Source organism: Balaenoptera musculus, chromosome 1 (assembly GCF_009873245.2).
Source record: "Balaenoptera musculus isolate JJ_BM4_2016_0621 chromosome 1, mBalMus1.pri.v3, whole genome shotgun sequence".
In the NCBI taxonomy this organism is placed as follows: domain Eukaryota; kingdom Metazoa; phylum Chordata; class Mammalia; order Artiodactyla; family Balaenopteridae; genus Balaenoptera; species Balaenoptera musculus.
In genome coordinates, this window is record NC_045785.1 from 51082448 (window position 1) to 51108615 (window position 26168).

General features: G+C 38.4%; 1 pseudogene; it reads left to right on the forward strand.

The window, feature by feature from the left end:
* Positions 1–9338: 9338 nt before the first annotated feature.
* Positions 9339–26168, forward strand: part of LOC118897809 — an 83341-nt pseudogene continuing 66511 nt past the window's right edge.

A 26168-nucleotide genomic window follows, 5' to 3' on the forward strand; every position in this document is an offset into this window, starting at 1 on the left:
CTGAAGTGGCTGGCACCTTGATTTTGGACTTCCCAGACTTCAGAACTTGAGAAGTAAATGGCTGTTGTTTAAACCACTCAATCTATGGTATTTTTGTTATAGTAACTTCAACTAACTAAGGCATAATTCAACCATAAGAAGGCCTAACTGCTTGGATACAAAATCTGGCTCTGCACTTAGTATGGTGTTACTTCAGGCAAGGTACTTTGCCTTTCTGTAACTTTATTTCTTCATGGGTAGTACCAATGCCTACAATCATGTAAGGCTGAAAGGAATTAACAAACGTTTAGGACAGTATTTGGTATACGGTAAGGGTTTGTCTTTAGCCTTCCTCCTTAGGATGATATACATGTTCTTTCTTTCTTTCTTTATAAATGTATTAATTTATTATTGATTTTTGACTGTGTTGGGTCTTTGTTGCTGCGCGTGGGCTTTCTCTAGTTGTGGAGACCAGGGGCTACTCTTCGTTGCGGTGCGTGGGCTTCTCATTGTGGCGGTTTCTCTTGTTGTGGAGCACAGGCTCTAGGCGCCCACAGGCTTCAGTAGTTGTGGCACACGGGCTCAGTAGTTGTGGCTCGCGGGCTCTAGAGCACAAGCTCAGTAGTTGTGGTACACGGGCTTAGTTGCTCCCCGGCATGCGGGATCTTCCCAGACCAGGGCTCGAACCCGAGTCCCCTGCATTGGCAGGTGGACTCTTAACCACTGCGCCACCAGGGAAGTCCCACATGTTCTTTATTATGGCCTCGTTGGTTTGGCTGTTACTCACTTCTCCAATCCCATCTCCCTCTCTTTCTCCCCAACTGAAGCTGCACCAAGTTGCCTGCAGCTCCTTAAAAACCTCCCATGGAGTTTTATCCCTCATGGCTTTGCAGAAGTTGTTGTTTTTGCTTGAATGTTTTCCTCATGACCCTGTTTCTTTCAAATAAGATCGAATGTTACCAATTCTGTGAAGTTATCTATTCTTAGTGTCCCTAGGCAGGTAGGTCTGCTCTCTTCAGTAAACTAGCGGTCTAAATGAACCCATGGGTTAAATCCAATTCACCTGCCTTCACTAATCAAGGTTATTTTAAGATTTGCTTGTTCTCCAAGCAGCATGTCCTCCAAACAGCATGTAGCCAGAACAATAAGATGTTTGCCTGAGCTGTTTTCTAGGACTTGGAGTCAGCTGTGTCTAGTTTGAGCTGAGCCAGTTAAGACTCGATAAGACCACCGACCCTTCAACTGGGCATGCGCGAGTGTTCACTCAGTGATCTTTTGAACGTGCAGAGGCTTAGAGCTCTTAGTTATGCCTGCGCAGAACAACCATTGTCGCACCTTTTCCCAATCACCTTTCTCCGCTCCCCATGCCTCAGGCCTACCACTTCATTATTCATTATCCCATAAATACCCCAAGCCCCTTGCCTTCTGGGAGGGAGGTAGATTTGAGATTTGTTTTTCTGTCTCCTTGCTTGGCTGCCTTGTGAACAAACCCTCTTTGCTGCAAACTTCAGAGTCTCAGCATTTTGGCTTGCTGTTCATCCCGCAAAATGAACCTGGTTTGTAATATTAACACTTATTTCTCTCAATTGTAATTACTGGTTTATTATCTTTTTTCCCTACTCGGTTTCTCTTGTTGATGGTAAATATTATGTCTTATTCATCGTATGGCCAGTTCTAAGCACAGTGCTGGCACATAGTATGTGATCATAAGTATATTTTAAATATATGAAAGGAAACAAACATATGTTGGATAGTTTGTAATAGCATAATACGAATTATGATAAGTAAAGACCATTTAACAAAGGATAGCATCTTCTATTTATTTAAGATTTAAAATATGTCAGTCACTGAGTGAGTAACTTATGTGTGGTATCTCATTTAATTTCAGTAATGTTCCTATAAGGGATATATTATTTATTTTTTTGTTCTGATGAGGAATCTGGTCTCAGAATGCTGGATTACACAGGACTTTTGATGGTAAATAGGAGAAATTCCCCTAAAGCCAATGATAGCAAAAGGGGCATTTCTCATGAAACCCAGGTACAGAAATGAACTCAGGCCTCTGGCACAGTCAGGGACATGGAGTTTTTTTTTTTTTCTTAATCTTTGTCTCTGCTTCTCTCTGTACATCGGCTTCATTTATTCTCTTCTCTGCTATACGTTGGTGTTTTCTGATCCCAGACCATGGGAAAAAGTTACCCCCACAGTGAATGAGTTTATATTATTTCCATTCAAGAGACCAGTAAACCTAGAATTTCTTAGTCCATTTACTAGGGTTGGCCTAGCTTGGGTTAGGCCAATTCATCTGAACCAATGAATTGTTGCACTGAGGGAAAGGAGATAATAGCAGAATGATAAACAAAATTGTTGGAGGAGCCCTTAGCCTTGAGGAAGAGACAGTATCCAGAAAGTTACAAGGTATAGGAACCTGGTAGAGGTTAGTCTGATAGGAGGTTGAATCATTTGCCCAAGGTCTTGCAGCAAATTAGTGGTAGAACAATGATTCAGATTCACATCTGTCTGACTCTAAAGTATTGCATCTTCTCCTTGGAGCATACATTTTTAACCTCTAGAGTATAAAAAAAGAGTCCTAGAAAAATGTGGTCTTAATGAAAGGTCCTAGAGAATGACTGCAGACTAGAAGTTCTAAATCACAGAAAGACCATTCTGGTCACCTCTGCCCTGGATTGTTAGGAACATTACCTGATTTTAAGTTTTAACATCTGTAAATCACAGAATTTCAAGGTTGAAAGGAATCTCACAAGTTATGCCCAGTGATTCTGAAGGCCTCAAAGAGGCTATATGGTAGAATTAAGATCACTGACTGAGACCAGAAGGTTGGGTTCAAATATCAATTCCACCACTTACTGTTGCATGTCCTTGGGCAATGGGCTTAGCATTTATGCCTTGGTATCCTAATGTGTAAAAAGAGGATCATAACAATAACTACATTATTCTTTTTTTTCAAAGCAGTATTTGTTGCACACTTATGTGCAGACCCTCTTCTAAGTGTTTTCTATTTACCAACACATTTATTATCATAATAATTCTGTGAGGTAGGGAATATTGTTTTCAATTTAGGAAACTGAGGCAGAGGGAAATTCAATACCTTGTCCTAGAATATACAGTTACTTAGTGGTAGGGCTGGGATTCAAACACATGCAGTTCGGCTTCAGTGCTTATGCACCACCACCATGTTCTATACCTGCCTGCTGCTCTTGGGAAGAACAAGTGATAAAGTATACATAAAGCACTTAGCACAGGTCCTGACACACCCTACACTCTCAATAAATGTCAGTGCTGCTGCCATGACTCTCCTCCCAGTTCTAATCGTCTTACTGCCAGCTATGAAACCCAAGTGCCATAAACCCCTCAATTCCTGAATGCTTGTGGGGAAAGAGGGAAGCCTGCTTCATTTCCTAATACTGCTTCATGGCCTAGAAGAGGGACCTTGTGTAGATGTAGGACTTTTCAATGCCCAGTATCCCCACCCACTTCTAAAATGGCCTGATTGGGATAATGCTCCCTCTTTTTGGTGGGAAGTAAGAAAGTGGTTGAGAGAAGGAACACTTCTTGATAGAGCCTCCAAATGGTCTAAGTTGGTTTTATGATAAAACTTACTATATTAGTATCACTGGTATCTGTATCTATTAAATATTTATTGGGCATAATTTTAAGGTACCACACTGAGTTGTTGAAGATATGATGAATCAGATTTGAATGCCCCTCTCAAGATTACCAATCAGAGAGGTAAAATATGCTCATAAATATTCATAATACAGGACTGGAAAGATTAATATTCTTGAAATGTCCATACTACACAAAGCAATCACAGGTTCAGTGCAATCCCTATCAAAATCCCAATGGCATTTTCCACAGAAATAGAACAAACAATTCTAACATTTGTATGGAACCACAAAGAAATCTGAATAGCCAAAGCAATCTTGAGATAGAAGAACAAAACTGAAAGCCTCATGTTTCCTGATTTCAAACTGTTACAAAGCTGTCGTAATCAAAACAGCATGGTCTTAGCATAAGAACAGGAACATCAATGTCTAGATCAATGGAATGGAATACAGAACCCAGAATTAGACTCATGCATAGATGGTCAGCAAAGGAGCAAAGATATACAATGGTAAAAACCAGAGTCTTCAGAAAATGGTGTTGGGAAAACTGGACAGCCACATGCAAAAGAATGAAACTGGAGTATTATCTTACATCATACACAAAAATCAACTCAGAATGGTTTAGACTTGAGCATACCTCCTGAAACCATAAGACTCCTGGAAGAAAATATAGGAAGTAAGCTCCTTAATGTTGGTCTTGGTAGTAATTTTTTGAATTCGACACTGAAAGTAAAGGCAACAAAAGCAAAGATAAACGAGTGACACTACATTGAACTAAAAAGCTCTGTACAGCAAAGGAAACCAACAACAAAATGAAAAGGATACCTACTAAATGAGAGAAAATATTTTCAAATCATATATTTGATAAGGGGTTAATATCCAAAATATATAAAGAATTCATACAACTCAGTAGCAAATAAAACAAACAATCCAATTATAAATGGGCAGAGGATCTGATTAGACATTTTTCCAAGAAGATATACATGGCCAGGTACATGAAAAGATGCTCAGCATTACTGATCATCAGGAAAATGCAAGTCAAAACCTCAATGAGATATCACCTCACATGTGTTAGAATGGCTATTATCAAAAAGACAAGAAATAACAAGTATTGGTGAGGATGTGGAGAAAAGGGAACCCTTATGCACTGTTAATGGGAATGTAAATTGGTGCAGTCACTATGGAAAACAGTATGGAGATTCCTCAAAAACTTAAAAACGGAACTAACATATGTTTCCAGCAATTCCATTTCTGGATATTTTTCTGAAGAAAATGAAAACCCTAATTTGAAAAGATGTATGCACCCCATGTTCATTGCAGCATTATTTGCAATAGCCAAGACAGGGAAACAACCTGTGTCCATTGATGGATGGATAGAAAAAGAAAATGTGATTGCTATATCTCTCTATATAGATATAGGAATATTATTCAGCCATATAAAAGAAGGAAATCTTGTCATTTGTAACAAAATGGATGTACTTTGAGGGCATTATGCTAAGTGAAAAAAGTCAGATAGAGAAAAATACTGTATTATATGTGGAATCTAAACAAATAAGCAAACAAACAGAAAACCAAAGCAAAGCAAACTTGTAGGTACAGAGAACAGATTGGTGGCTACCAGAGGTGGGGTGGGGTGGGTGAAACAGGTTAAGGGGGTCAAAAGGTACAAACTTCCTGTTATAAAGTAAACAAGTCATGGGAATATAATATACAGCATGGTGACTATAGTTTATAATACCATACTGCAGATTTGACAGTTACTGAGTAAGTAGATCTTAAAAGTTCTCATCCCAAGAAAAAAAAATTTGTAACTCTATGTGGCGATGCATATTAACTAGACTCCTGATGATCATTTTTCAATGTATACAAACATGGAATCATTATGTTGTACACCTGAAACTAATATGTTATATGTCAATTATACCTCAATTAAAAAAAGAGGTGATTGTATAAGTGTTCAAAGATATAGATGCAGTGTGGCATTTTTTTTCTTTTCCTTTTAAATAAATCCTGTATTTAAATCTAAATCTTTTTTTTTTTTTTTTTTTTTTGGCTGTGCTGGGTCTGTTACTGTGTGGGCTTTCTCTAGTTGCAGTGAGCGGGGCTACTCTTCGTTGCAGTGCGTGGGCTTCTCATTGCAGTGGCTTCTCTTGTTGCAGAGCATGGGCTCTAGGCATGTGGGCTTCAGTAGTTGTGGTGCATGGGCTCAGTAGTTGTGGCTTGCGGGCTCTAGAGCACAGGCTCAGTAGTTGTGGCACATGGGCTTTGTTGCTCTGCAGCATGTGGAATCTTCCCAGACCAGGACTCGAACCCCTGTCCCCTGCATTGGCAGGTGGATTCTTAACCACTGTGCCACCAAGAAAGCCCTAAACTTTTTTTTTTTCAAATATTTATATATTTATTTATTTGGCTGCACCGCGTCTTAGTTGTGGCATGTGGGATCTTCGTTGCTATGTGCACGATCTTCGTTGTGGCATGTGGGAACTCTAGTTGTGGCATGTGGGATCTTTAGTTGTGGCATGCTAACTCTTAGTTGCGGCATGTGGGATCTAGTTCCCTGACTAGGGATAGAATCCGGGCCCCCTGGATTGGGAGTGCAGAATCTTAGCCACTGGACCACCAGGAAAGTCCCATGGACTTTAAATCTAATTTAAAGTATTAGATTTTATACTCCAATAAAGATGTTAAAAAAAAAAAGCATTAGATTTTAGATTATGGAACATTCATATAATGAACCACAAAGCAGTCATTGGAAGTGACGTAATGAGACATAGACATGTAAAGATGACCACAATATATTAAATTTAAAAAGCAAGTTACAAAATTGTATGTGTCATAGAGGCCATTTAAAAACATATAGTAAAAATAACATACTCTAGTAATAGAAAAAAAGTTCTGGCAAGACACATTAAAACCTTACAGTATATAATTCAACAAGAAAAATATAATTAATTCAATTAAAAAACAGGCAAAGGATTTGACATATGTATGAATATTAGTCATAAAAAAGAAGGGAATCTTGCCGTTTGCTACAACATGGCTGGACCTTGAGGGCATTACATTAAGTGAAAAAAATCAGACAAAGAAAGACAAGTCCTTTATGATCTCACTTATTTGTGGAATCTAAAAATGGAAATAAAAAATTAAAAAAACCCCAAACCCTGAACTCATAGATACAGAGAACAGACTGGTGGTTGCCAGAGGTGGGAGGTGGGAGAGGGTGGGTGAGATGGGTGAACGGGGTCAAAAAGTACAAACTTCCAGTTATAAAATAAGTCATGAGGATAGAACGTACAGAATGGTGACTATAGTTAGTAATACTGTGTTGTATATTTGAAAGTTGCTAAGAGAGTAGATCTTAAAAGTTCTCATCACAAGAAAAATAAACGTAACTATGTGCAGTGATAGAAATTAAGTAGTCTGGGGTAATCATTTTACTATACATACATGTTTCAAATCTTTATGCTGTGCACCTGAAACTAATATAATGTTATGTGTAAAATAAGCATAATACAAAATATACAGTTAGAAGGAGCAGCAAGAAATATGAAAATCTGAAGGAAGGAGAAATTACTTCAGAATAGTGGGATTAGGGAAGGTTTCATTGGAAGAGTTAGCATATGAGTTGGGCCTTTTTTTTTTTTTTTTTTAATTAATTAATTAATTTATCTATGGCTGTGCTGGGTCTTCGTCTCTGTGTGAAGGCTTTCTCTAGTTGGGGCAAGTGGGGGCCACTCTTCATCGCGGTGCGCAGGCCTCTCACTATCGCGGCCTCTCTTGTTGCGGAGCACAGGCCCCAGACGCACAGGCCCAGCAATTGTGGCTCACGGGCCCAGTCGCTCCGCGGCATGTGGGATCCTCCCAGACCAGGGCTCGAACCTGTGTCCCCTGCATTGGCAGGCAGACTCTCAACCACTGCACCACCAGGGAAGCCCAAGAGTTGGGCCTTTTAAAGATAGCAGTTTGATATGTGTGAAGGGAAGAGACAGTATGCTAGGCAAGGGAACAACACAGATTTAAAAAACAGAGCAAGGAATTGTGAGATGTGGTCAAAGAATGGTGTTTAGTTTCACTTGGAAGATGGTAGAAGGTAATTTCAGGAGGTAGGTTTGGGCCAGTTTGTAGAAGACGTTGAGTATGAGATTAAAATGCATATATTACTTTGGATTAGGACAGAAGGATGTGTATGCTATTTTATGGTATGAGTGAAATGACCTCACCCACAGCGTTAGTCAGGAGGGTCCAAGTTATGTCTCTTATGTTGTTAAGAGACGACATTTAAATTTCAGTGGCTTAAGAAAACAAAAGTCAAAAGTTTATTTTTATTTATGCAAATTCTGCCGTGGATTTGGGCAATTCTCCAGGGCAATTATCCTCTGTGTGTTGGTCGGCTCCACAGTCTGGTCTCTGTGGACCCTGTGGCACCTCCATGTTAACACATGCTTCCACAATGGCTGTTGCAAGAAAAAAGTTCTGAAAGGTTACCCATCTGGAACTAAGTTACTTTGTTCTAGAAGCCACACACGCACTGCTTCTGCTTACAGCTAATTGGCCAGATGAGTACCGTGGCCCTTCCTAATGCAAGCGGGGCCCGGGAAGTATGGTCTCTGTGTGTCTGGAAATGGGGAGGCCATGGATACTGAGGAGCCCTAGTAATGTCCACCACACCCAGACTTGCAGAAAATCACTGTGATTCAGAACAAGATTGTATTTACAAACAAAATAGAGATACGTAAGGTTTCTAATACTCTATTAACAGACATTTCCCCATCTGTTGCATTTACAACATTCAAATGAAGGAAATAGTGTTTACGGTTTATCCACCCACAACACATAATGAGAGGAAGATAGCTACTTATTTCTGTAGTCTGCCTGTTATTATCTCTAGGGCAGCATAAATTGGTGTATGTTGTATGGAGCATAAGCTCTGCCGACACACAGCTGACACCTCACTTGGCTTCAGCTGCAAGCTGCAGTCTAGCCATTATAGACCACATCTTCCAAAGGACGCCTCCTCATCAGAATGTGATGAGAGAGAAAGCCATGCTTAAGGAAAGAAGAACACTGATGTAATGTGTATACACACAGTCGCCTGTATGTGGTGTGAACATGTTACACGATCTACATAAAAGGAAGATATTTTGAGAATGGAATGTAGAGCTAGTATGGCTTAGTCAAAAGTGCCTGAGCTTTGGAGTCAGAGATCAATAAGCTAGAATCCTAACTTTATGAACTAATTGCTCTGTGACTTCGAGCCTCAGTTTCTCATCTTTAAAATGGCATTGATAACAACAGAATTCTCCAAAAATGTATTAAGGATAAAGCTAATTTTAATTAAGAGCCTGGTATGTGTCAAACTTTTTACATGTGATGTTTTATCACATCATATCTATCACCTATCCTCTGTCCATCTCTCTCTATCTTTCTCATCAACGTATGTAAGGACATTGATTCAGCTCTTATGCAATGGGAGGGAGTGTTCCAGCTTGAGTCTAAACTGGGATTTAATGTATCTGATGTACTGACCTGGTGAATAAGGCCTCAGGTAGTGGGTTTGCATGAGGGATTTTTCCAGGTGTAGAGAGGAGTTACTGAAGGAATATGATAAAGTGGTTTCATGTGGGTATCTAGGAATTAGCTTGAAATAGGATGGACGTTACGGTGTTTGTTGAGATTTAGGTATCCCACCACATACCCAAGACTGTACATAACTAGAAGTAGATGGTAAAGGAGATGACGTGGAGAGACTCTGAGACACAGAGACAGAAGCAGAACTTGTTTGGTAAGTAGGTGACAAAGTGTAACACAAAAGAGAAAGGAAGGCTATTTCCCTGCACCTTGGCATGAACACCGTAAGAATCAGAATGTGGCTCTGCTAGAGTCTCTTGAGAGTGTGACGCTTTGAGTGCACTGGACCACAGCACCCTTGGGAGGTAATCAATATCCACCTGGTGGGCATCCTCATCTGTGACTGTGACAAGGCTGTCCTATCCTCAAGTGGCTTCCTGATCAGTTACCGTATCCTCAAGGGAGAAAAAGAAAATCAACAAAAGTACCATGTTGTTGAGAATGAATGGAATACCCACTGGGATCCTTTGAAATTTTGAGGAGGCTGTGTCTTTAATAGCCGATCCATAGATTCTAACCCAAGGTCTGACACAAAGGAACTCAGAAAAGCTTTATCAAAGAAGGAATGAAGAATCATCCCCATCCTCAAGTGAATGCTGTGTTTCTGTGTGGGGACAGTAGTGGCATTCTGGATGGAACATTCTTCATTGTGCAGGACTGTGAAGAACATTTAGCACTAGTTTCCAAGAGCATTCTCCATTCATGGTGGCAATCAAAATATCCACCACCCCATGCTTATTGTGGGGATACTACTCCCTCAGGTTGAAAATCATTGATCTAATGGGACCCAAGACTGCTATGCAGGCTTAGAACCAATATTTCTGTGGGAAGCCATAGAGCTTCTGTAGAGTGGGACCTTTTTCTCTGTATGCTCAGGACATTGGTGACTGGGATTTTCTCTTGCTTCCTTTGGTTGGTGCCCTAGGAATCTCCTAGAAAGGAGCTCCGCTTGACATCCCCGTGTGCTTTTCCTGAGCAGTGAGTCTGCCAAGGCCATCCCAGTATCATCCTGAGGAGCCAATCCTGGCCCCTCAACACCACCACCATCTTGGTCTCTGTCATCAGAAGTCTAGAAGCTTCTAAGTACTGCATTCCAGCTGGTGGAGATTTTTGAAAGAGGAGTCAAATGAGAGTAAAAACATCAGCTTTATTTATAGTCTGGTAGATATTAAAGATCAGGAAGATCAGGGCTCTTTGTCAAAAACGGCTTTGGGACTTTTTCTACCGCATAGTCCGTAAGCCATTCTAGAGCCTTATAGAATCTGCCTGGAATATTGTGTTTATGTATGTAAGCGGAGGGGATTACTTGGATAGGGAAGGTGAGATGAGTGAGACAGAGAGAAAGATGCCTTTTAGGATCATTTGTTTGTGTCTTTTTTTTTTTTTTTTTTCTTTCACTTTCTGCCTCCCTAAAATTCCAGCAGCAATACTGCCAGTTCTAATATACACCACTAGGTGGCAGTAAAACAGAAATGTCTGCAAAGAAAGCAGAAATCCCTTCAGAATTATAATAAGTTTTATAGACCAAGACAACTGCAGTTGTAAAACATTATGGTGTATCAATTGGCATATTTGCTGATCAAATCTTTACAAGGTTCGAATAGGCTCATAAATACTGGTTTCTCTAGTTTGGCCTATTCATGCTTCATGCTTCTGTTTAAGACATTTTGGAGGCTGGGAATCCCGCAAATGGTTGAAATATCAAAGCAATATGCCACTGACAATTTGTTTTCCTGTGATTGAGGGAAAATATATATGCCTCGATTAGAAGCACTACCCAAACAAGCAGAATTTGCTACATTCAAAGATGAGCTCATTTTTCATGCAAAGCACAGCCCAGGCTGGAGTGAACCAACAGCTAAATCGTTTTGCTACTTGATTTTTATAAGTGAGTCCAATTCCCTTACCATTCCCACGAGAGTCTTATTATGCAGGGATGTTTCCATTTTTTTTTTTTTTAATAAATGGTAACCAGCTGATGATAAAGTCAGGCTTTAGGATAAATGCATAAAATCATAGCGAAGGGGGTGACATCAAAATACCCTTTTTCATTAAAGTGTTGGTCTCATGTGGGTGGTTGAAAAGAAAAGTGAATTGGTTTATGACTCTCAGCATTTGATAATGGGGAAACTGAGGCCTAGCTGTTCAGTGACTTGCCCAAAGACATGTGACTGGTGAGTGATCTAACCGTACTGTGAAACTAGATTTCCCTTAAGGCAATGGGTGGGCTGTGAAACTGATTACCTTTAGAGACCTGTTGAAGAATTTTTGGATACCAAAGCAAGTTGAATAGCTAAGCTTCCTTCTGTTTTGTGCAGATGTGCACACGGATTGTTTTAGAGAAGAGGGTGAAATTCCTTGAAAAGGTAGACCTTCATCATATGGTGCTGCTTATTTTATATACTTAGATAAGGATCTTGTCTCTGACCAATCATTTGTGATCGATTCTACCTTAGGGAACATCTCTTGGCTTCCTTCTCAGAGCTAATGCTTACGTTCACTTTGCTCTATCTAGAATCCTCTGCTTCTGTTTTCATCTGGATAAATTCTGTTGAAAATGAATTTGGTGGCCCCTTGATGTGTTCCCCAGATATCCTTCCTAGGTACTTTCTCCAGGGAGGAACAGTTCTTTGTCATCATTGCCTGAACTTCCATTAGATGCAAGGTGGAGACCTGATCTGTTTTGCTAGTCGTTATATGCATGGAAGTGCTTGACACATAGGAGGTCCTTGAATAATTACTGTATGAGAGAATAGAGTGATCCTAACCCTGGCTTTTACACAATGATACTCTTTTTGAAGATGGAATATTTATTTGAGAATTTGAAGTAATACAGAGTATAAAATGTTTAATGTATATTGCATATTAAATGTATTGTAATCATTTTAAATAACTGAAAGTTTTAATTTTATCACAGTAATTATATATGCATATAATTATACTATCTATGTTCCTATATATATATATATATATCAATTTATCTATCATATATGTATAGATTTGTTTGTTTTGCTCTAGGGAAAGAGATACTAATAATTATTGATCCTTGCTATGCAGCAGGCACTGTATTAGGTCCTTGTACATATTGGTGCTATTTAATCTTCAAATATAAGCAGTTTGAGTGACTAAATTAGAGCTCAGATAATTATATGGCTTGCCACGCACTCAGAATATAAGAAAGCTGGATTCACACCCAGACCTACCTTCCTCAGAAGTTCCTGGTATTTCCATTCTCCAGAAGTGAGTGGGGCTCAGAGAGCAGGTGTCCCTTTCCTACTGTCAGACAGCTAGTCAGTGGCAGAGCTGAGTGGTAGAATCTGGGACTCCCGACCTTTACAAGATTTCACAAGGCCCAGACTTTCCATCAGCTCTGTTTACACTGAGAAATGCATTCATTTGGCAATTGTCTGGGCCCCTTGTGAACAGCTGCTAACTTGTGGTGTTAGCTAGTTCACAGATTCCTTGGTCCTCCTGACTCCAGCTTCTGCAGAGGTTTAGGATTGGGAAATACAGATTTTGTCATTCATTTGCTTGTATATAAAAATCCATTTTCCAGCTCTCCCACTCCTTAGTCTCGTCCTAAGCCATCTTGCTGTGCATTTGTCAAGGACATTTGCCATTTTCAATTTGGAGAGAATAATTCAAGTCAGAGAAAACTAAGCACCAGAATTCATGAAAAAATATATTAGGAACAGTTTAAAAATGGGAATGGCTGTATTTGCTCTATAACAAGCAGAGCATTAAAAAAAAATCAATAATAAGAACAACAACTAATGGTGATAATGTCTTCCCTGACTCATAGGGATATTTAAGAGTAAAATGATGTAACTGATGGGAAACACTTTGAAAAATAAAAGCAGCATGCAGCACAAGACATTATGATGACTATACGATTGTCCTTAAACACAGCTAAAAGTGAGCCTTATCTCCCTCAGGACCAGATGTCATCAGTGAGAAATCATTTGTATAATTCCCTAAGTGCAAAGGATGTCTGCAGGGCTCCAGGCTCTTACACTTGTTGTTATGATCTCTCCATAGGGTGTCCCATGGATGTGGCCCAGGGCAAATTAGAACCTCTCTGAGCCTTTGTTCCCAGGTCTGTGAGATGGGGATTAATCTTATTAGTAATGGCTGCCTTCTACAGAGCAATTCTATGTGCCAGGTACCAGGCATCTGGGGTTTATGATTTCATTTCATGCTTACAGAGGAAATGCCTTATTTTATAGATGAGGAAAATGAAGCATAGGGCAGTGAAATATATAGGCCTAGATCACACAGCTGGAGTATCGTGAAGTGTGTAGAAATCCACAGATCTTAACTTAGTCACTGTGTGTGGTGGATTGTGCAGATCTGACTCTCCATCATGCTTTTCTCTATCCCCTCTGCTTCTTTGGGCAGTCACCCCTCCTCCAGAACATAGTCCATAGTATTCTGTGCCTGTCCACGTCACCACAGGGTAATAGTGTGACCAGGCCTAGCCAGTCACGATAATACTCTCACTCTAGCCCCATTAACTGACTCAAGGGCTGGGTACAGGATGAAGGCCTGGTCAACCAGGATCCCTAGGATTTATATATGCAAAAGTGGAGAGAGAGACTGTCTCTCCTGTAGGATTGCCAGCCAGGATGAGGTAAGAAGACTCAAGAAGACTGTTTACAATAGGAAAGAACGAAGCCAACAGAATAACAGAGGCAAGAGATGGAGAGCATTCTGGCTGCATCCTTTAAGCCCCTAGGCCCAGCAGTGCTTGAGGTGAGATCCGCCCCACGCTTTCCAGTCATGGGAGTCAGTAAATACCATTTAAAAAAAAAAAAGACACTTTGTTTAGAGCAGTTTTAGGTTCACAACAAGGTTGAGAGGAAGGTACAGAGATTTCCCATATCCTCCTGCCTCCACACATGCTTAGCCTCCCCCATCGTCACCCACCAGAGCTGTACATTTGTGACAACTGACAAACTTACATTGACCCATCATAATCACCCAAAGCCCATAGTTCACATTACGGTTCACTCTTGGCGTGGTACATTCTATGGGTTTGGACAAATTTATGATGACATGTTTCCATCACTGTAGTATCATACAGAGTAGTTTCTGTATGATACTAAATAAAATTTTTTTTAATTTATTTACTTTTGGCTGCGTTGGGTCTTTGTTGCTGCTCGTGGGCTTTCTCTAGTTGCAGCGAGCGGGGGCTACTCTTCTTTGCAGTGCGCAGGCTTCTCATTGCAGTGGCTTCTCTTGTTGCGGAGTACAGGCTCTAGGCTTGCAGGCTTCAGTAGTTGTGGCACACGGGCTCAGTAGTTGTGGCTCGCAGGCTCTAGAGCGCAGGCTCAGTAGTTGTGGTGCACGGGCTCAGCTGCTCATGGAGCAGGGCTTGAACCCGTGTCGCCTGCATTAGCAGGCGGATTCTTAACCACTGCGCCACCAGGGAAGCCCTAAAAGTCCTCTGTGCTCTGCCTATTTACCCTGACCTCCCTCTCCTCCAGCCTTGGCAACCACTGACTCTTTCACTGTCTCCATAATTTTGCCTTTTTCAGATGTCATATAGTTGGAATCGTACTTTTCCAGATTGGCTTCTCTCACTTAGTAATATGCATTTACGTTTCTTCCATGTTTTTTCATGGCTTGATAGTTCATTTATTTTTAAAGCTGAATAATACTCCATTGTCTGGAGGTACCACAGTTTATTGATCCATTCACCTACTGAAGGACATCTTGGTTGCTCCCAGGTTTTGGCAATTATGAATAAAGTTTCTATAAACATCTGTGTGAAGGTTTTTGTGTGGACAAAAGTTTTTAACAAATACAATTTTAAAGCTAGTTGAATTAGGTTTTTGGCATTTGCAACCAAAAAAATTTCTAAGTAATATAATAGGTAACAAAGTTTGTTTATACACATTGTCTTCCTTGGTTCTTCCAGCAACTCTGTTCCCAGTGTTCTTATGAGCGGCTTTTTCTAATAGAAATAAGAAGAACCAGAAAAAAACTAATGACCCACTTGATACTTATACTCAGTGTTTGTCCCTCCAAAGACCTTGCTCTTTCCATACTACCCTGCTAGACACAGAAGGTAGAACCAGACATGCTAATGAGCTTTGAGTTTACTGTAAAACAAAGGCAGATAATCTGTCATATTAGAACAATCTCTTTTTTTAAAATAATTAATTAATTAATTTATTTTTGGCTGTGTTGGGTCTTCATTGCTGTACGTGGGCTTTCTCTAGTTGCGGGGAGCGGGGGCTACTCTTTGTTGTGGTGCGCGGGCTTCTCTTTGCGGTGGCTTCTCTTGTTGTGGAGCACAGGCTCTAGGCGCTCAGGCTTCAGTAGTTGTGGCACGTAGGCTCAGTAGTTGTGGCTCACGGGTTTAGTTGCTCTGTGGCATGTGGGATCTTCCCGGGCCAGGGCTCGAACCCATGTCCCTTGTATTGGCAGGCCAATTCTTAACCACTGTGCCACCAGGGAAGCCCAACAATCTCTTATTTATTCTGATTATCCCCAAGAAGTTAACAAACGTTTTTCTAGTTATTAAGGCAAGTAAATGCCCCAAACTTTTTTTAATAATATCTTGATTTAAATACATTTGACACTTTCGTGCCTTTTTGACAACAGAACTCTAATCATGATTGTACTTTTTACTTGATGATCAGGGTCATAATTTCCCCTGTCATAACAGACAACACTCTTTGCTGTTAATGTGATTGTTTAACTTCCCAATTAGATGGTAAGGTCCATGTGGGTAGACAGTATGCTGTCATTGTCAGTATCATCATCATCGCCATCATCATCATGCCAGTTCTTAGCCCAGTACCTGGTATCTACTGTTAACTAAAGGCCTGAGTCATGAATGCATGCATAACAGGCATAATTGTAAAATGAAGCTGAATAATTCTAATGCAATTCAATTACAAATGTTTAAGAGGCTACTGAAATATGCAAGATTGGTCCTTCATTTAACCCCAGATCACTAAGGTTTTTGTGTTTGTGTGCTTTTTTTTCACATTCCTCCCTCTTTTTCAAGATGTTTTGCTGTTCATATGGGTCTACAACAGTGGGTGTTATATAGGTGTGTGTAGAAAGGAATGACCAGTCTCTAGTATCTGATAGGTCCTGGCTCTGTCCTTCAATATTTGTGTAGCCTTGAACACACCCCTTAACATCTCTGACCTTCACTGTCCTCCAATGCAAAATGGGAATCCAATAAGCTACCCCAAAGATGTGTGGTAAGGATTAACTGATAAGGCTATCAAGTCACCCAGTAGGTGAACCACAAACATGTTTTAATGAGAGTTCCAGAAGAGTAGGACACTGAATGCCAAAGTATTAAAATGAGGCGAGGGACAGTGCTGCCTGGATGGAGGAAGTGCACAGGGGAATGAAGGTATCACTCAGAGGGTTTCCAGGGTTTTGATACTGCAAGTGCCAGATCAGCCTGAGGCCAAGATCAGGTTGTGAATAAAGAGGTCTTTCTGAGCAATGGAAGGAACACATTTGTTTTCAGAGCAAAGGACTCTTTTCTTTAGTAAGTGATGAAGTCAGTGTACATGAGTCCCATTGCTTTAGATCCCCATTGCCGTCACCTGCGTGTGCAAACCACAAACACTTCCAGGGACCAACTCCAGACAGCTTTGTGGGACATCAAGCTGTTGCTATGTCATCACTTTTTCCTTTCCTGAGGAACATCATCTCTGTTCATCAAAGATAAAGAAAGATTTTTTAAAAAGATAAAGAAAGATAAATATTAGGAAAGCAGTTTGGGATGCAGGAGATCCTTAGACCTTGCTATTTACTTAGCCTTTCAAAACATATCTAAATAGATAACTATTGACTACTGTGTTAGCAGGAGAGGGTGGCTGTTGAGAATATGGTCTGGAAGTCACATCGACAGGGATTCACATCCTTGCTTCTGTCTTTATAGGTTTTGTGACTTTGCACAGGTATCTAACCTCTCCAAGCCTCATTACACTCACCCATAAAATAGGTATAAAGTACGTCCTTGACATGATTGAAGAAGAGCCCAGAGCTTGGTACTTAGCAGTTAACTGACTGTTGCAGTTGCTTGGATTTTTGTACAAGTTATATCAGTGAATCCGAGAGCTAGCAGCACAGAGTTTGCTCAAGGTGGAACATCCCTGGCTGTACTGCATTGTTGGACCCTCCCTCCCTCTCTCCTTTCCTTTCCACTGTTTTTTTCCGTCCTTTGTATATTTCTTGCTTCCTGTCTTTGTCAAACATCTCTTTAAAAAGAATTTTTTTTTGCAGTATTGTTGATTTACAGTGCTGTGCCAATCTCTGCTATACAGCAGAGTGACTCAGTGATCCACATATTTTTAAAATCAAACATCTCTTGATCGTTTACCTTGTTCCTACAACGGAGCAATCAAACTTCTTTACAAAGTACTTTTGTGGACATTCATTTTGCTTTTACATATTTTTCATTTTACAAAGTACATTTATATAATGTGTATTGTTTTATTTCAATACATTTTATTTACCTATAATATATATTCAGAAAAATGCACGAATCACAAGTGGTCAAGTAATTTTTACAAAGTACGTGTACCTATGTAACCAGCACTGAGATAAAAAAGTGAAGATTTCCTATACCCCCCCAAATCTCCCCTGTGCCTCTTCCTAACCAAAGGTAACCACTGTTCTGCTTTCCAACAACTTAGATTAATTTTGCCTGTTTTTGAACTTTAGGAAATGGAATTATATACTCTTATGTGTGGTTTATTCCTTTCAATTAGTATGTGAGATTCATCCATGTTGTTACATGTAGCAATAATTCTTTCTTGCTGCTGTATAGTATTTTTAAAAATTCATTCTACTATTAATGGACATCTGGGTTGTTATGAATTCTTGTGTTTGTCTTTTGATATACAGGTAAAACAGAAACACATTTCTGCTGGTTGTATACCTAAGAGATAAACTTGCTGGGTTGCTAGAGTGGTAAATCTTCAGCTTGATTAGGTACTGCCTAAAAGGTTTCTCAGAGTAATTCAAACAATTTATTCCCTCACCAGCAGAGAATGAGAGTTCTGGTAGCTCCACATACTTACCAACAATTGGTATTGTCAGATTTTTATTTATACCCTTTCTGTTGGGTGTTGTAGTGGTATTATTTTATTTCAATTTGCATTTCTCTAACACCTAATGAAGTTGAGTGCCTTTGCATATGCTTATTGGCTATTTGAATATCTCCTTTTGTGAAGTGCCTATTCAGGTTTTCTGTCTTTTTTCTTCTTGATTTGTAGCTTTTTTTTTTTTTTTTTTTTTGGTTTCGGGTTCTTTGCTGTATATATATAGAAAATATATTCTCCCAATTTGTGGTTTACCTTTTCGCTCTGTTTGTATATGTATTTATTTATATATTTATATTTTTAATTTTTATTGAAATATAGTTGATTTACAATGTTTTAGTTACAGGTGTACAGCAAAGTGACTCAGTTTTATATATATGTATATATATACACACACTTTACATCCTCTTTCACTGTAGGTTATTACAAGATATTTTGTATAGTTCCCTGTGCTATATAGTAGGCCCTTGTTGATTATCTATTTTATATATAGTAGTGTGTATACTTTAATCCCAAACTCCTAATTTATCCCTCCCCTCTAACTTTTTACTCTTGAAATCTTGTCTTTTGGCATATAAAATTTCTTAATTCTTATATAGTCTGATGTAATGTTGATTTTTGTGTCCTGTTTAATAAACCTTCACTTATTTTCAGGTCATAAAGATATTTTCTTTTGTTTTTTTTTCTAGAAGATTTAATGTTTTACTTTCCACATTTAGATCTACTTTTAATCAGGAATTAGTTTTTGTTTGTTGTTAGGAAGGAATCAGGGTTCACTTTTCCCATAATAATTTCCAATTCACTTTCCATTTATTGCAAAGCCCATTATTTCCTGACTGCACTGCAGAGAATATTTGTCCGAACCAAGTGACTGTATATGGATAGGTTTAATTTTGAACACTCTCTTGTCTCCTATTGATATATTTGTCTATCTGTGTACCAGTACTACAATGTCTTAATCAATGTACATTTAAACAAGTTTTGATATTTGGTAGGTAAATCTTGCAGCATTGCCTTTTTCAATATTGTCTTGCTATTCTTAGCCTTTTGCATTTCCACATAAAATTTAGAATCAGCTGGTCACTTTTTACAATAATAACTAGTCCTGCTACAGATGTTGAATGGGATAGTATTGAATAGTATTGAATCAATAGTATGAGTTCTCCAGTCAATAAGGATGGTATAACCCTCCATTTAAATTGGTGTTAATTTCTCTCAGTAATGTCTCATAGCTGTGAGTTCAGAAGTTTTGCACTTCTTTTGTTAAATTTTTTGAAGTATTTCATGTCTATGATGCTACTGTAAATGGTATTATTTAAAATATTTTCTATTTGTTAGTGCTATATAAAAACACTTTTTAAATATCAACCTTGCTATTTTCACTTATTAGTTCTAATCGTATATTCTTTCAGATTGTCTATTGCATGCAATCATGTCATCTGTGAATAAGGACCTTTTAATTTCTTCCATACCAGTTCTATGGTTTTAATTTTTTCTTCCCTTATTGTGCTAGCCCAGGTCCTCAGTACAATGTTGAATAGGAAAATGGTAGTATCAAGCATTCTTGTCACATTCTCCATTTCAGGGAAAAAGTTTTCAGTATTTCACTATTAAGTATGATATTTGATATAAGGGTTTTAAAGAATAGTATTTATCCAATTAAGAAAGTTCACCTCCATTCCAAGTTTGCTAGAAATTTTTAGAAGAAGGTATTGGATTTTATCAAATGCTTTTTATGTATTTAGATTATCATATTGTTTTATTCTTTACTCCATTAATGTGCTAAATTACATGGATTGAACTTTGAGTGCTAACCAACCAGGAATTTTTATTTCTGGAGTAAACCCTAGTTGGCCTTGGGTACTATCACTTTTGTATACTGCTGGATTGGACTTGTTGATGTCTTAATTTAGGATTTTTACATGTTTCTTGAGAGAGATTTATCTGACATTTTCCTTTTTTCCAATATCCTTGTCAGGTTGTTTGAATCAAGGTTATGCTGATCTCATAAAGTTAGCTATTCTTTTTATTATCTGGAAAAACTTGTGTAAGATTGATGATATTTTCTCCTTAAATATTTGGAAGAATTAACTAATGAGGCTGTCTGAGCCTAGAGACTTCTCCGTTTGGTGGAATGTTTTAACTGGAATTTAACTTTTAACTAGCTATAGATCAAGTTTTCTATTCTTGTGTCAGTTTAGGGAAATTTCCTTCTTTAGGAATTTGGCAATTTCACTTAACTTTTAAATTTACTGGCATAAAGTTTATTTATAATATCCTCTCATTATTCTTCCTTTTTTTCAAAAAAAGTGTTTGTAGGATATGTTGTGATATGTTCTTTTTCATACCTGGTTATCAAATCTCTCTCCCCACTCCCCTGTCCTCCTTTCTCTGTCTCTGTCCCTCTCTTCTTGATCAATCTTGCTAAGCATTTATTCTTTTTGTTATTCTAATAGTCACTTTTCTTTGTTTATTTCCTCTACTGTGTTTGCTTCCATTTTATTATTTCTGCTCTTTTTGATTTCCCTCCTTCTACTATTTCAGTTAATTACTTAAAACTTTGGGTTTGGGCCTTTTAAAATTTCTTTTCTAACATATGCTTTTAAGGCTACACATTTTCCTTTAAGTCCGTATTTCAGCAGCATCTGCGAGTTTTGATATGTTTTTTAATAATTTAGTACAAAATATTTTCTAATTTTCATTGTGGTTTATTCTTTAACCCAAGGTTCATTTGGAATTATTTTGCATAATCGTTAGTTTTAGGGATTTTCTGTTTAGATTTTTGTTATTGTTTTCTAGCTCTAAACCACCGTGTTCAGAGGGCATATTATGTATGACTTAAATTATATGCAAGGCGTTGAGACTTGCTTTATAGTCAAGTGTATTGTCAATTTTGATAAATGTTCTATGTACACTTGAAAATACTGTGTGTACTGCTACTGGTGCTCTCAGCTGCAGTGTTCTAACAATAGCTGTCAATTAGTTCCAGAGTATTATTTGTGCTATTCAGATCTTTGTTTGTTTGTTTTTACTGATATTTTTGTCAGTGTATATACTGGTTATTGAGAGAGGCATGCTAATATTTCTATGATTATATATTTATTTTTTCTTTTTTCCTATGTCAGTTTATATTTCATGTATTGTGAATCTATGCAGTTGAGTTCATATTAATAAGTGTTAAATCATCCTTTTCTCCTATGAAAAATTTTTTTAATTTCTAAAAATGTGTCTTGGGACTTCCCTGGTGGTCCAGTGGTTAGGACTCTGCGCTTCCAATGCAGGGAGCACGGGTTCAGTCCCTGGTCAGGGAACTAAGATAACACATGCTGTGCAGTGCAGCCAAAAATATTTAAAAAAATGTGTCTTATCTACATTGTCTGATATAGTTGTTTTTTTTTTTTAAATTACTGTTTGCATGGTATATATATTTTCATTTGTGGCTGAAGCTATGGATACCCGGCTGGTATCTCCTCAGCACTCAGTCTTCCAGGAAATGCTAAATCATCCTACTGAGTCCCATAAGCACCTTCAACTCTCTGCCTGACATTTTTAATTGACTCCTGTGGCAGGCAGGAAGTAGGGGGAGTTAGTAGTTCTCCAGGCAGAGCCCTCTACCAATAAGGTGTGGGAGTTAGGGATAAATACCTAGTTTTCTAACCCCTCAGTTGAGACACTGTGATATATATTTTATACCATCCCGCATCAGTCCATAGCAGAATTCAGTTATAATTGCCTCAAGAATTAAACTGTTCATTAATGCATCCAGTATCCTACCTTTCCCTGTCTTATTTTTCTCATTCCCTTACATATGATCCTGTCATCACTTAATAGTAAACTATTTGCACTCAAATACTTGTGTCAGTGTCTGCTTCTGAAGAAATCCAGCCTAGGAAGCTATCTTTTTCCTTACAGTTTGTCTAATATCTTTATATTTAAAGATGGAGCATATTGTTGTGTTTTGTTTTATTCAGTCTGTTAATTTTTGTTCTTAATCAAAATATTAATCCACTTACACTTAATGTGTATACTGGTGTATTTGTGTGTACTGTTTTCTCTCATATCTAGCTTCATTATTTCTCCTCTATTAACCTGTTAGTTATACATTCTTTTACCATACTTTTAGTGAGTATCCTAGAAATTACAAGCACACTTAACTAATTACAGTCTAATATAAATTAGATCTTTTACCACTTCCCAGGTATTGCTGATTGAGAACATTTATACTCCTTTTATTCTTTTCCTGATTTTGGTTATAATGTCAAGCAAGTAACACATACATTTTAGAGTTCACAAGACATTATTATCATTGTTTGTATAGATAATATTCATTTAGGTTTATATACTTGATGTACCTCTACCAATTGTCCTTAATTCTTTCCTGCATTTTGATTTTATTGCTTAGAATCATTTTCCTACTGTCTGAAGAGCTAACTACTTTTAGTGGGATTCTGTTGACAATGAATTTTCTCAGGGTTTTTTGTTTGCTTGTATAGAGACAATTTTTATTTACTCTTTGCTTTTTTCTTCTTTATATGTGACATGTTTTTATTTAAGAACAACTTACATACATTCAAAGCACAAAATCTCAGCGTTCAGCTTGATGAATTTGTTATGTATACCATCCAAATCAAGGTTTTGAACATGTAGAGCACTCCAAGAAGTTTTCCCATCCTTCCCTACAGACAGCACTTTTTGCTATAGAAGTAACGCAATTCTGTGTTCTCCAACAATACGTAGTTTGCCTGTTCTTGAACTTCATACAAGTGGTACCATACAACATGTACTTTTGTTTCTGGCTTCTTTGACTCAACATTAGGTCTGTGGAATCATCTTTTATGTGTAATAGTGGGTTTTTTTTAAATTGCCATGTAGTATCCCATTGACTATATTACAATTTATTTATCCACTCTATTATTGATGGACACTTGGGTTGTTTTTCATTTTGGGCTATTAATAATAAAGCTGTGATGAACATTATTGTATAGGCTTACTTTTGGCAGGGCATAAATACTTATTTCTGTTGGGTATGTACCATTTTTCATTGGTTTTAGTTTTGGGAGTTAATAGTTATTTCCTTTAAGAACTTTAAAAAGCATTTTTATAGTTTTATAGCCTCTAAAGTTTCTATTGAAAAGTCAGGCATTAAGTTTTACTATTGCTCCTTTGAAGATAAATGTGCTTTTTCCTCTGGCTGCTTTTAAAATGATTTTGTTTTTGGTTTTTAGTAGTCTTATTATGATATTCCTAGGTGTGGTTTTCTTTTTATATATCCTGCTTTAATCTGTGGCTTAATATCTTTTGTCAATTTTTGATAATTTTCAACTGTCAACTTTCAAATATTGCCTTTGATCCTTTCTTTTTCTTCTTCCTTTACGCAATTCCATTATATACATGATAGAGCTTTATATCCTCTCTCATATGTCTTTCTTGGTACTTTCTAAGATTTTCATCTTTTCTTCCTCTCCCTGTGTTAGCTTGAATAGTTTCTATTGACCTAACTCCTGATTCACTGTTATGTCCATATAGAATTCTTAATTTTGATTATTATATTTTTCAGTTCTAAATTTTTAATTTGATTTTTGTAAGTGCCAGTTCTCTGATTACATTCTCCATCTTGTCATCTCCACATTTTACTGACATTTATTTTTTTTTATTAAGTTGGACAAAGGCTTTTTAAAAAATTTATTTATTTAATTTATTTAATTTTATTATTTTTTTAAATTTTTGGCTGTGTCGGGTCTTCGTTGCTGTGCAGGCTTTCTCTAGTTGTGGCAAGTGGGGACCACTCTTTGTTGTGGTGCGTGGGCTTCTCATTGTGGTGGCCTCTCCTGTTGCAGAGCATGGGCTCTAGGCATGCGGGCCTCAGTAGTTGTGGCACGCGGGCTCAGTAGTTGTGGCTCATGGGCTCTAGAGCACAGGCTCAGTAGTTGTGGCCCACAGGCTTAGTTGCTCCTTGGCATGTGGGATCTTCCCGGACCAGGGCTCGAACCCATGTCCCCTGCATTAGCAGGTGGATTCTCAACCACTGTGCCACCAGGGAAGCCTCTATTGACAGTTATTTTAAAGTTCATGTCTGATGGGTTCCCAAACCAGGTCATCTCCCGTTCTTTTTCCATTGTCTGTGTTTTTCCTGTTATTCTTGTTTGTTGATATGTCTGTTATGTTTATTTGAATGGCAGACATAATTTATGGGAATCTGTGGAAGCTCTCGGTGATGTCATTTGCCTTTAGAGTGAGTTTGCCATATGCTCAAGATCATCAATAGAGGGCAGGTCACATGAATACAATCTGAGACTGAGATGCATTGAAGCTGGGTTGCAACTTTGGTAAGGTTCCATTTGCATCTGGTCCATCCCATATCTGGAGGGTAGACCCCCATAGACATTATTTATTTGATTCTTATATTGTATCAGGTAGGATTCCCTGGGATGCTGCAAGTAAAAGAAAAAGTAGCTTAAACAGAATAAATTTATCATCTTACATAACGAGAAGTCCAGAGATAGGCTGGTTCTTTGGCTGCTAATTCGTAAATGCATCCTGGATCTAGCTTGGGTTCTTTAAAATTCTCTTGGCTTTGTTCTCATGGTTTTATGGTCGCTGCAGTTATGGGTCTCATGTGTAGCTAACACTATCCTGGGGTAGGAAAGTGAACTTGTCTTTATGGGGCTCTGTGTAAGAATGAATAATCCATCTTCTGGAGGCCTCCTTCCCCCAGAGTCTTCCCTTCATGTCTCTTTGGCAAGAATTTTGTCACATGCCTATGCCTAAACCAGATTTTGTCAGGGGCAATGGAAGGGCCATGTTTGACTTAGACTAGTCAAGATTAACCACTTAGGCCTGGGAGGGGTCCTTTCTCTGAGCATATAGCCAAGGGGAGTGTGAACACCTAAGCAAAACTGGGACCTGATTAACAAAGAAGAAGGAAATAATATGTATCTGTCACTTGGAGAGATAGCTGGGTCTCATACAGCAATCCTATGAGAAACATATTATTGTTGTCGATCCAGTTTTAATTATGAAAATTCTGTGATTTGCCGAGTTTGAATACCTAGCACAAGGTCAGTTATTTGGTGTCAGAGTCTCTACTAAAATAAATATCATCTGATTCCAGATTCTGTGTTCCTTTTTTTTAAAATAAATTAATTAATTTATTTATTTTTGGCTGCATTGGGTCTTTGCTGCACACAGGCTTTCTCTAGTTGCGGCGAGCGGGGGCTACTCTTCGTTATGGTGCACAGGCTTCTTATTGCAGTGGCTTCTCTTGTTGCAGAACATGGGCTCTAGGTGCACGGGCTTCAGTAGTTGTGGCACATGGGCTCAGTAGTTGTGGCTTGCGGGCTCTAGGGTGCAGGCTCAGTAGTTGTGGCGCATGGACTTAGTTGCTCTGTGGCATGTGGGATCTTCCCGGACCAGAGTTTGAACCCGTGTCCCCTGCATTGGCCAGGGAAGCCAATGTGTGCCACCAGGGAAGCCCCTCTGTGTTCTTTTTAATGCCTCGCTGTCTTCTGACAAGGATAGAAGTTTCCTTTTTTTTTTATAACCGCCACTATAAGATGTTCACACATACAAACTGAGGTAGATGTCACAATTTCCTTCACCCTGCCTTTCCAGATCTCAGCAGAAATGTCATAAATGGTCAATCAGGCTGAGAATGTTGTGGGGATGGTGTTAATCACCTACAGATCTAAGATTGCCTAAAATTTTAATTTATATATTTATGTGGCCATTCCTCAATAAGTAGTGGACATAAGCCACCTAGGGCCTAAGCATTATAAGGTGTTGCTATTCAAGATGTAACCACAAGGGACAAATTTGATTTTTTTACTTCCATTAGCAAATATGATTTGTGTCCATT